Source organism: Carassius auratus, unplaced genomic scaffold (genome assembly GCF_003368295.1).
Source record: "Carassius auratus strain Wakin unplaced genomic scaffold, ASM336829v1 scaf_tig00042337, whole genome shotgun sequence".
Lineage (NCBI taxonomy): Eukaryota > Metazoa > Chordata > Actinopteri > Cypriniformes > Cyprinidae > Carassius > Carassius auratus.
The window spans coordinates 29,083-38,220 of NW_020526714.1; the positions used below are offsets into that span (position 1 = coordinate 29,083).

The 9,138-nt window shown below is 39.0% G+C and overlaps 1 long non-coding RNA gene across 1 annotated transcript; it reads right to left on the reverse strand.

The window, feature by feature from the left end:
• Positions 1 to 6,698: 6,698 nt before the first annotated feature.
• LOC113085819 (uncharacterized) lies at positions 6,699 to 7,876 on the reverse strand. Its single transcript, XR_003284469.1, has 4 exons — positions 7,787 to 7,876; positions 7,590 to 7,648; positions 6,824 to 6,902; positions 6,699 to 6,743 (listed from the first exon to the last, which is right to left on the reverse strand). It is a non-coding gene; the product is annotated as an uncharacterized LOC113085819 (long non-coding RNA).
• Positions 7,877 to 9,138: the final 1,262 nt, after the last annotated feature.

Sequence of the window (9,138 nt, forward strand, 5' to 3'; positions counted from 1 at the left end):
ACTTAATGGCAAAAATTGCACTGGTCTGCTGGACTTGGTTGAACAAAAATAAACAATATTTTGTTGTTTAAGCTTATTCAGTCATTATTCAATGGTATAACGGTTACTAAAGATCCATGTGAAAAAAAAAATTACTTCTCACTGTTCTCAGGCAAAATATTTATATGCAATTAAAATGCTATTCATTTCGATTAATTAATTACATAGCCTCTAATTAATTCGATTTATTTTTTTAATCTTTTTTAGATTTTTTTAATTCTTTCTTTTTTTGCTTTTCTTCTTGCCATTCTTCTTTTTACGCTTCTTTTTCTTCTTTTCTTCATCTGAAGAGTCAGAGATAGAGCTAGAGCTGGAGTCAGTGCTGGAATCAGTGGTAGTGTCAGTGCTGGAGTCCAAAGTCATGGCCTGTGGCTCCCCACCTCCAGTGTCCATTATCTCCAAGTCCATACCTGTAATATAAACTTATAATGTAAAACTATACCCACTGTACAATCAAGCTGCTTTCTGTAGAACTTTACAGTAACTATTTGAGTATTTGTTGTCAGAGCCACTTCTGCTGTAAATCGAAAGCCAATATGCTAAGGCAAGGCAGCAAAGTCAGTTCAGTCCTTACAAATGACTTAACAGCTAATGCTCCTAAATGTCGTTACCCAAATAAGAGACTATTTCATTTTCAAAACCCTAGCAAAATAAAACACTTTGTAGATACCTATAATGGAAAAAGTACGTAGCTTCTGTAGGAAATCTTTTTTAGTTGCAATTTAACAGGTGCACATAAGTCAGCAGCATTTAGTTCTAACGGTTTAAACTGTTTTCACACATAACTCTTTGTCTCTATTTTTAATTCCACCTTGAGGGTTATCTGCTTTAGAGATCCTATACATTGTCCACCTAAATATATGCATGCGCTAAATATAACATTTATGCCAAAACCTAAAGCAGGTACAAAATAATACTGAAAGGCCAGCAACAATATTGTCAAAGACAGCTGAAATATACAGTTATTCTGTAGCATTATTCAATCTAAAGCCATTGAGGTTCTGGAGAGCCACCTGCTCTACCTGTACAAACCTTGTTCTTGTGCAGACTTCTCTTCAAGCTGCCTCTTGAGGAAGTCATTTTCCTCCTCCAGCTCATTCACCCGAGATTGGAGCATCTCAGCCTTCTTTTCCCAGAGAATATGTTGTTTGACAGGTTTGAGATTGTCCATCCTATTAACTGCAAAATATGACATGAAAAATTAGGAATACATGTCAGTGGGGTAAAGTGGCCAAACCTTGTAAGCACATAGTCAGAAGTTGTTTGCATTATGCAATTATATCCATAAGACACAACAGGTTTTCCTGGTCTCTATTATTGTTATCAATTATCAGACGATAACTTAAGATAGAGGGCAAGAAACATTTTAGCTTGATTTTAACATGGTTCATCAACATTTAGCTGGACAACAGTTTTTACAATAACCACCACCTATCCCTAGTGTTGGGCAAGTAATTGGGCTACTAATTGCATCTTCAAAAGTGTACAGTAATTAGATAACTAGTTATTCCATCTAAAAATATTGCATTGATTACTTCCTAAATCTCAAATCAATGTTGACCAGTTGCAACAACAACATACATGAAACTGCTTTTTAAAATGATTTCAAATAAATAATATTAAATTGCATAAATTATTATTGAACTGTGTTAGGATTCTGAGATATTTTGTGTGTTTGTATCAATTGTCCTTGTGTGTGGGTGTGTCTTGCTCTCTTTCTCTCTCTGTATGTAGACAGCCTTGTGTTTCAGATGGGCGTTACCTCTGTTAATCTGTTTAAGACTGTGATTGGACCAGCTCTGCACCTGCCCTGGATATAAGGACCACCTCTTACACACCATGGTTGCCTCTCAGCCTCCCTGACTTTGTGTTTTATGCCTTTGTGTTTTGCGGTCGTACCGTTTAATTGTGTTTCTCTTCAGCTTTGTTTGTTTCGCCATTATTTAATTGAGTAAGAGTGTCGTGCCAGAGAGATTAGTAGTGTTTAGTGAAACTGAGTAAGTGTTTGTTGAATGTAATCCTACTTCTGATTTTCTCCTATATCTGACTATTGCTTGATTGACTACGTCTTTGGATTCCGATTCTAACTTGTCAACCTGATACTTTTTAAATGTGTAAGCATTCTTTTAATTGTTACCATATTAAGGGATGTAGGGAGTTTGACGCCTATTTATTTGTATTTATTTTTCACTTTGTTTATGTGTAAGGGAGTTAGGTAAGTTAAACTGTCTTTTCATTTTTCTTTCTTTTGTTAAAGGTCATTTAGTTTCTAAAAAGAATATTGTTTTGTTTGTTATTTTGGCCTTGTCTGCCCCTGACGCTAACCCTTTATGGTCAATAAAATTCATATTACTCGTCATCTCTCTGGTAGTGTGACTCTCTTCCTTTTCCTGTTGTGCCTGACCCCTAGCGGTCGTAACAACTGACAAGTATTTAAAGGTACAAGGTTACATTAAAAACATATTTTAACATTTGAAGTTAAATTTTGATGTTAATTTAAACCCACTATTGTTTCATTGTTATATAGTCTATAAGTATTTAATGCAATTACATTAGAAGAATTGAGAGTAATCCCTTACTTTACTTTTCCAAAGGAAAGTAATTAAATTACACTAATTAATTATTTGGTAATGCATTACTCCCAACACGGAGTATCCAACTAGGGATACAACAGGGTTATCGGCATAGTAGAAAAGATTAAAACTAAAGTTAGGGATACCATGCTAAATTACCATGCTCAACACTTTACAATACGGGTGCACTAATATGCATTAATTCATGTTTAACTAATGCACAGATAGTCATGTGTTAATGTATGACTCATGAAGAACTAATAATAATAATTCATTACATTTATATAGCACTTTTCTCTGCACTCAAAGCGCTTTACATAGAAGGGGGAATCTCTTCAACCACCACCAGTGTGCAGCTCCACCTGGATGATGTGACGGCAGCCATATTGCACCAGAATGTCCACTACACACCAGGTTACTGGTGTAGAGGAGACAGAGTGATGAAGCCAATCAGCATATGGGGATGATTAGGAGGCCATGATGGACAGAGGAAACTGGACGAATTTGGCCAGGACACCGGGGTTACACCCCTACTCTTTTTCAAAGAACATCCTGGGATTTTTTGTGACCACAGAGAGTCAGGACCCTCGGTTTAACATCTCATCCGAAGGACCTAACTAAACAATTAATTAATGATTACTGCATCAGCAACTAATAAAGGGTCTATATGTATGATAGATTAAGTAATAAATGAATTGCTATTAATTAAATGTGGCATTGTTTATTAATTCCTTAATAACATACTTTATTAACTAATAGTGTAAATGAATGTGTTAATTGCCACAATTGGTCAAAGATTTGCACTTCCGCTTCCATTTGTCTGCTTTAATTAATCAATAGCTAATGATTTACAAATGTATCATTATGTGTAACTTTACTTGTTGATGCACATGACTAACTAATTGTTAAGTAATATGTAATTTTGGTTTTGACATCCACACTATGGATTTCAATTTTCAGCCTTCTACAACCGGGATTCCACTGTGCCAGATGAACTGCTGCATCCAATAGTTGATGGCACAGGACTGTGTCAGGTTAAGCTTGAGGTCTAGGATTTAAAGGCAGAACACTGAGAACATGTGGCCGGGCTCTGCTATTTCATAACGCTGTGTCTAGACCGGACAAAGACACTAGAACCCATTATAATCAGTGATACTACACTGGATGCGGCACAACACTACACAACACAACAAAACCTCGACAGTAAACTGATGACACACTCTATTTCTGACGTACTCCAGGCTCTAGAGTTACTTCTGTTATGAAGGACAAATGGACTTGCAATGGTCTGTCAGTGTAAACAGCTGTAATGGTCGCAGCAGTTTAAACATGGTGTAACAGCGTCAGTAGTTCAGATTCTGGTGTGCTGGTATTTGTGTGCAGCCCAACTTACCCATCCTTCAAACACATTACCTGACATTACATTCATTGCATGTGCAACTGCCCCACAGGCCTTTAGTGGGGATGACAAAACCCATAATCATAACATATTACTTAACAATTAGTTATTAGTCATGTGCCTCAACAAGTTATACATAATGATACATTTGTAAATCATTAGCTAATGATTAATTAAATCAGACAAATGGAAGTTGGAGTGCATATCTTTGACCAATGGTTGTGATTATCACATTCATTTACACTATTAGATAATAAAATATGATATTAAGGAATTAATACATAATGCCACATTTAATTAAACAGCATTCGAATACAATGACTTAGTCATAAAACGACGAACATTTTACAGTTGGTTTTAAGATTGTAATTGTCTTCAAATGTTATTCAGCTTTAAATTGTCATATTTTGTGTAAGACCCCATACAGTAGTGAAATACATAGCAATATTTACATATGATTTAACAGTTTATTGTAATACTGTACATTTAAAAAATCTAAAAGGTGTGCATCATACAACTAGATGAAGTCATTGTCTTCAAATGCTATTGAAGTCAGACACGTTTATGCCAATGTCGCATAACTTTAGAGACGGTCCCTAACGTTAAATAGGCGAATATCGAACGTCCAAAGTCAAACCAACTTCATGCCAGCGTTCAGACAAATGATTAGTCGCATAGGCCTATTTCACAATATGGCGGCGGAAACAGGAAGTAGGTAAGCGTTACTTCCGGTCGCGGCGCCGACGGTTACGATCGCTACTAATTCATTGCCATAATGGAGTCCGAACGTGTTTTTTCACAGTCATTAATAAATTTACCCACAATTAGGATATCAGATGTTGTTCGTTTTGTTCATAGTTTTCAGGGAGATGTGAGGCAATCGAAATTGGACAAGGGCTATAAATTCTTTTTTGAGCAATTCGTTTTTGATTATCAAGGTATGTATTATTTATACAGCTGCCACGATTGCTAATTTCCGAATGATCAATCTTGCTTTTGTGGTTTAATAATAATAAAAATGTCCTGTTAATAACAGTGTTTGTGTGTGTGTTTGGACACTTCAGTCTCAAACATTATTTTAGGGAAAGTGGTAATTAGGGCCAGGTGCTATAGGTCATTAAGAAAGCGTGAGGAACCACATCAGCTTGAGGTAACGTTAAATGCATTCAGTATTTAGCTAAAGGCTGTTTATAATGCATTACTTGTCTTCGTATCAATATCAAACATAGCTTTGAAGCCTAGTAGTAACAGCACCATCTGCAGTTAGGATTAAGTTAGCGTAGCATGTAGTACTGCATACATAAGTGTGCATATGAACATATGAAAACACACATGCACTCACACTATACATACGAGTACAATATATGTACATATTTGATATATTCAATAAACAATAACAAACAATAGCTGTCCCAAACATACAATACACAAACCCAGGTAAACACTAAAGTGTTAAATATGTGAAATACATGCAAGCCTTTGTATCACTTTCTTTAGATCACACTTGAAACCAGCACCCCACCTCAGCTGAATGCATTTACATGCTCGTGTGCTGCTGGAAGAAGTTTGTGCAACCATTTGGTTGCATTACTTTACCAGACAGCACATTTTAGTACGCTAGGCACCAGGAATGTTCCAGCTGCCCTTGCATGCACAAGCAAGCAGCAGGCCTGGCATAGACCCTGTACCCAGGTAAAATGAAAGAGAAAACCACTGATCCTTCAAACAGTTTTAATTTACAACACATAAAAATAAATAAGCAGTATTAATAAGTCACCATTAATAAAAGTAAAAAAAATAAATAAAAAAAGACATAATGTAAAGTGCATAATGTTCAAATCAGGTTACAATCCTGTACAATATATAAATAAATGTTTTGTTAAGGCATAACTCCAGAACCAGTGGATGAGCTTGTGGTGCGCAAGCCAAAAGCCTCTGGTAGGAGCAGTGTTCAGTCAACTCTATACAAAGCATATGGAGGTACTCCCCAAATACTAATAAAAAACATATCGAAAGAGTTAACAATTAACACAGTGAAACAAACATTTTGTTTTAGGACCTTTGCCTGATAGTGATGTGATTGCTGGAGCAGCATCCCTCATTTCCCTTCGACCTCAACCACTAATTGCAAAGATTGTTGATGGGATGTCTGCTGTAACCATGGTTTCAACAAAATTTGGAGAAGTCCCAAAAGGTTCACTGCTTTCCTACCAGTGTCCTGTTGTGCTGCCAAGGGATGTGCTAATCCATCCAAATGCACCAGAATTCCCCCCATTACCTATCCCACAATACACACTTCCACAATATCATTTTGTCCCTGGCAGCTGGGCTGAACTCATGCACATGCAGAGCCTGGAGGTGACACCTGAAATGTCAGGGATCATTGAGAAGGGAACATGGGATCAATCCAAAAGCCCACTCTGGTTTACCATGCGTCGCCTCCGGCTTACAGCAAGCAAGTTCTATGAAGCAGCTCATGTCAGGTCAGAATCTACTGCAAAAAAACTTTCTGGCCGGATCATTAAAGGTGCCCCCCAGACCAAATCAATGCGCAGAGGAGTGGAACTTGAGCCAGAGGTTCTTCGCCGCTATGCTGATACCTTCAATGTTAATGTTCTTCCATGCGGTCTCATTATCCACCCGGGAGCTCCACACCTTGGTGCTAGTCCAGATGGCAAGGTGGTAGAACCCAAATGAAGACCCTCCCTATGGCCTGGTAGAAGTTAAGTGCCCTGATGTGAAAGACATAGGAGCAGCATCACACACTGAGTTTGTTGGGGGCCAAGCAAAACTGAGGAAATCACATACCTACCATTGGCAAGTCCAGGGTCAGCTGTTGGTCTCTGGCTTAGCTTGGTGTGATCTGGTGACAAATACCAGGGGTGACTTCACTGTGGAGAGAGTATGGAGAGATGATGAGCTGATCCAAGAAATCAAGGCTAAAGCTGATGAATTCTACTTTGGCACATACATTCATGTTTTGCTAGGGAGAAAATAGGCAACCAATGTTGTTTCTTTTCTCACTGTTATATAGTCATTTAGTTTGCAAAAAAAAAAAAAACACATCAGATGATTAGTTATACATAGTCAATTTAATCGTTAACTACAGTAGACTTAAGGATTTTTATTTTTTTATAGCTTGTTATTCAATTTCGATTAAGATTTATGATGTATGTTTTTCCAAATCTTTATTACTGAACAATGAAAATATATTGTTGAAACTTAACTTTCCAAAACTGGAAAGATGAGTAAATGAGAGTCAAGTTCAATGTACTTAAAATCCGAAAGATGCTGTTGCAGGTCATTAGTAGAGTAAGTTCATTTGTAAATATTAAATTGTTAATGCAGTCTCTTTTGCTGTTTTTCCCAGACACATTCATATTTATTATTGCTGCCAGTATGCCAGGGCAACCATTTTTGTGTGTGCGCTTGAGCGCTTTATGCAATTAAAGGCTTATTATTATGGCTTATTTTGTTTAAAATGCTTAAAAATGAATCAAAATCTTTAGTTGAGGGAAGCCCTACAAACAATATAACTTAAATCCTGTCTGAAAAGGGTAACAAAAACTCAAACTTACCAGAAGATAGACAACAATGTCACAAAGTAGACAAGGCTAGGACTCTCTTCTCTCTGCTTCTGTTACAATTTAAGAAATATAATGTCCGTTATAAAATTTGTGTAAATGATCTATTAATGTTACTTAATACTTTGCCACAATTAATAATATTGACCAAAATACTTAAACAGACAATGAAAATTACAGAAATTACTTACCTAGCAAGAGATGAGGTTGACTGAAGATCATTGCTATACATTTTTTTACACTGTTAATGAGAACAGAAGAGGTGCTTCATTTAAATATTAGTTTTACCTGGAGAAGTGGCAGGTAATGTTTTTATTTATTTATTTATTTATTTATTTTTGAAGTACAAAACTATTAATCTGATGAAATTACGTAGTGATATATTATGGGGCTTCTCTTATTGAACAGGACAATACTAACTACACAACTTTATATAAGGTTATACCTTCTCTTGTTTGACTCATGATGTTACTGGCTGGTGAAGAAGACGAGGCCGATGTTACTGGCTGGTGAGGAAGAGGATGTTACTGGCTGGTGAGAAAGAGGAGGTGGTGAGCAGGAGGTGGCCGATGTTACTGGCTGGTGAGAAAGAGGAGGTGGTGAGCAGGAGGAGGCCGATGTTACTGGCTGGTGAGGAAGAGGAGGCCGATGTTACTGGCTGGTGAGGAAGAGAGGTGGTGAGCAGGAGGTGGCCGATGTTACTGGCTGGTGAGGAAGAGGAGGCCGATGTTACTGGCAGGTGAGGAAGAGGAGGTGGTGAGCAGGAGGAGGCCGATGTTACTGGCTGGTGAGGAAGAGGAGGTGGTGAGCAGGAGGAGGCCGATGTTACTGGCAGGTGAGGAAGAGGAAGTGGTGAGCAGGAGGAGGCCGATGTTACTGGCTGGTGAGGAAGAGGAGGTGGTGAGCAGGAGGAGGCCGATGTTACTGGCTGGTGAGGAAGAGGAGGTGGTGAGCAGGAGGAGGCCGATGTTACTGGCTGGTGAGGAAGAGGAGGTGGTGAGCAGGAGGAGGCCGATGTTACTGGCTGGTGAAGAAGACGAGGCCGATGTTACTGGCTGGTGAGGAAGAGGATGTTACTGGCTGGTGAGAAAGAGGAGGAGGTGTTTGGCTGAGCAGGAAGGAGGCCGATGTTACTGGCAGGTGAGGAAGAGGAAGTGGTGAGCAGGAGGAGGCCGATGTTACTGGCTGGTGAGGAAGAGGAAGTGGTGAGCAGGAGGAGGCCGATGTTACTGGCTGGTGAGGAAGAGGAGGTGGTGAGCAGGAGGAGGCCGATGTTACTGGCTGGTGAGGAAGAAGGAGGTGGTGAGCAGGAGGAGGCCGATGTTTACTGGCTGGTGAAGAAGAGCAGGAGGCCGATGTTACTGGGCTGGTGAGGAAGAGGATGTTACTGGCTGGTGAGAAAGAGGAGGTGGTGAGGCAGGAGGTGGCCGATGTTACTGGCTGGTGATGGAAGAGGGGAGGTGGTTGAGGCAGGAGGTGGCCGATGTTAACTGGCTGGTGAGGAAGAGGAGGAGGCCGATGTTTACTGGCAGGTGAGGAAGAG